The 3293-nt window shown below is 39.8% G+C and overlaps 1 pseudogene; it reads right to left on the bottom strand.

Moving 5' to 3' along the window:
- Positions 1-1744: 1744 nt before the first annotated feature.
- LOC110570206 lies at positions 1745-3078 on the bottom strand (annotated as a pseudogene).
- Between the last annotated feature and the right edge of the window lie 215 nt (positions 3079-3293).

Below are 3293 nucleotides of genomic sequence, written 5' to 3'. Positions count from 1 at the left end.
CACCTCATTGGCTCCTTGTCAAGCCCTCTGAGGGGCCCTCAGTAAGTCAAGTGAGTCACAGGGAGACTTCCTGGAAACATCACCACCTGCAGCTACCCAGGTGAGGGATGAAAAGATCAAAGGGCTCCCAATGCAAAGTTCTCATTCAAGAACTACAACAGTGTTGACTTTTGGGAGGGAAGCTTGTGAAGAGGAAAGGTCTGTGCCTTTATTGAACGGACATTGGCAAGTCCAAGACAAAAACATCAACACCTCCTGATGAGGTTATGAACTGTGGCTTCTACAAATTCAACCAAATTTGCACCTTTTGTGTCTCAGAGTGTTTCATTAAGGTGCAGGGAGAGCGGATGATCTCTCTCTCTGTAGTGCGCCCCTGCACCTACCCCCTGCTCACCCAAGTGCATTGGGGAGATGGATTCATGCTCTTAACCTCCATTGGAATTTTCCGCCTCACTCCGGCAGACTCCCTATTTGTGTCCAGGGCCAATGAGTTTTCAGGGAAAAGCAATTTTCTCCTGGGAGCTACAAACATTGACCTGTAACAGTTGAGTAACAAGCACCACAGTTTCTGGAGAAAAAATAAAACAATCACATTTCCATCTTCAATATTGTCCTACCAGGGTGCTAATAATTCTTTATTATCAACCACTGAGGACAGCCAGACCCTGTCCATTATAAACTGGCTTTCTGTAATGATTAGCACCGTACAGGCACAAATGGAAACTAAAAAACAAAAACAGCAAAAAAAAACAACAACAAAACTCCCCAAAAAACCCCAAACATGATTAAAAGGCTGAAGATTTTCAAACAATCTCTCTCAATTTCTTTTAAAAATCGAAGCACAATCTGTTTACTTCACCCAGTGACGTCTCTATAGCTTTCTCAGTGTTGTAACCTGAATGTAGATGAAAGGAAAATACGAGATTTGTGCTCTGTGTCCTTCCTTGAAGTAATTGGTGACTAGTGATAAATAAATGTGTTCAGTGAATCTGTCAGAGCTAGGATGCTGAGACTTAATATTGTTAAAATGGCAATATCCTCCAAATTACTCTACTGATTCAAAATCCCAGCTGGCTTTTCTTGCAGAAATTGACAAACCAATCCTAGAATTCATGTGGGCCCAAGTAGCCAAAATAATCATGAAAGGAACAGCCAAGTTGGGAGGACTGATACTTCCTGATTTCAAAACTTAACTATAAAGCTGTGGTAATCAAGACAATGTTCTACTGGTGTAAGAACAGACACATAACTGGACTGGAAATGGGAGTCCAGAAATAAGCCTTTACATTTATGGCCAGTTTATTTTTTGACAAAGATACTAAGACATTTTATTGGGGAAAGAATAGTTTTTTCCACAAATAGTGCTAGGACAACTGGATATCCGTACTCAAAAGAATGACCTTGGACCCTTACCTCACACCATATGCAATAATTAACTCAAAAAGAGATCATAGACTTAAATGTATAAGCTAGAACTATAAAACTTTCACAAGAAAGCCCAAAATTAAACCTTAATGACCCTGGGTTTGGCAATGTTTGCTTAAATATGACACCAAAAGCAAAAGCTACAGAGGAAGTAGATAAATTGGACTAAAAACATCATCGAACTAAAAACATTTATACTTCAAACAATACCATTAAGAAAGTAAAAATAGGGAAAGATGACAGAGCAAGAGTAAAGAAACACGATCCCTTTGGTTTCAGAAAATCTGGAAAAAAAGGGAGGCTTATCAAGTCTTCAAAGCTACTCAAGCAAAGCAGGCACTTTTGGAAAAGAAGGAGCAGTAGAAAGGAAAAGGGGTCAAAGTTTAAATGACTGGACCGGTTCCTACATGCTTTCTGGAGGCAACAACACGACACGGTGCACCTAAGATGACTAGAAGTAGAGCCTTATGTCTTGGAAGTACCAGGTAAGCATCCCTTGGCCTTTGTTTTTTGCATCCAAAGGATTAATGGGGTGAGTTTATTGGTGCAGGGGACCACATGAAAAAATGCATAATATTATTAATCATTAGGGAAATGCTAATCAAAACCACAGGGAGGTACCACTTCACAGTTAATTCGATGGTTCTAATAAAAAAGAGACAATAATAGGATGTGGAGAGATTGAAACTCTCCTGCATCGCTGATGGGAATGTAAAATGGTGCAGCCACTTTGGAGAGCAGCAATTCCTCAAAAAATAAACATGGAATTACCCTATGATTTCATCTGGAGAACTTCCCATCTATTGAATTATTTTTAAATTACATTTTAATAAGAATAATGTCTAGTTCATTTATTATGCATTTTCAGAAATGATCTTTTAAAAATGTCACTTACCAGTGTATTGTACATAATCTGAAAGTAATAAATGATTCAGGTGGTGATTTCTTATTATTCACTATTATTCCATTAACTAACTAATGTAGCAGGCCAGCCCTGGGGCTCTTTTGGAGCCATGTCACAGAAATGTTCAGCTCTTCTCAGGCTCAGATCAATTGGCAAGAATTGACAGAGACTGATAACAAAGAGTGTACTTTCTTATGCATCATCTTTTGTGAGGCTAAAACTTGAATCTTGAGTTTGTAGGATTTCTCGCAAATCCTTGATTTCCTGTTTAAGTTGAAAATTCTTTTCCTATTCATGCAACCCTGATGCTCACCAATCTCAGTGGCTTTCCTCATTACTGCTGCTATTTCCATTACCTGGTCAGCATGGGATCATAATATCTTAGAGTGATGCTCATTAAATTTCATTATTATACCAAGGTCATTCTTTTGGTTAGCCATTAGCAACCCAAACATTTGCTCTCAGCACTTGCTCATGGTAAGTCCCAAAGCCTACTGATGTTCCTCCAGGGATGTATGAAGTTCTTTGTGCTCTTGCTGCCAGTCTCCATCTGATCTCTGCTGTGCCTTCACCAATATCTTGAGTCTTCATTCAGTTCTTGAATTTCTTCCTAATACTGCTTCATTACTTCCACTCCTCTTGAGAGCCATGGTTTGCTCATAAAGAGATTTTGCTGCTTTGTCACAGTCTCTTGATCTTTCAGCAAGAGTCATAGCATCAGCAAAGGTCTTCTCCAATGTACAACTCATTTTCTGGTCTCCATTCTTTGCAGCTAAAATGGTTTGTTGGAGGACAACATGATCTCCTTAACCCCCAAAGGTGCAGGGACAGCCAGCATGAATCCTTTCAATGAGGGAAAAGTAAGATGCCAAAGGAACCATGTCCAAGACTTGCAGTGGGGCTGGCTACCTAGCCCCTTCCTGAATCCCATCACCATTCTTCTGTGTCCCCTCCCTTTAGCATT

Source organism: Neomonachus schauinslandi, chromosome 3, assembly GCF_002201575.2.
Source record: "Neomonachus schauinslandi chromosome 3, ASM220157v2, whole genome shotgun sequence".
NCBI lineage: Eukaryota > Metazoa > Chordata > Mammalia > Carnivora > Phocidae > Neomonachus > Neomonachus schauinslandi.
The sequence above is the reverse complement of the archived record's forward strand: the minus strand, read 5'-3'. Positions and strand labels throughout refer to the sequence as shown.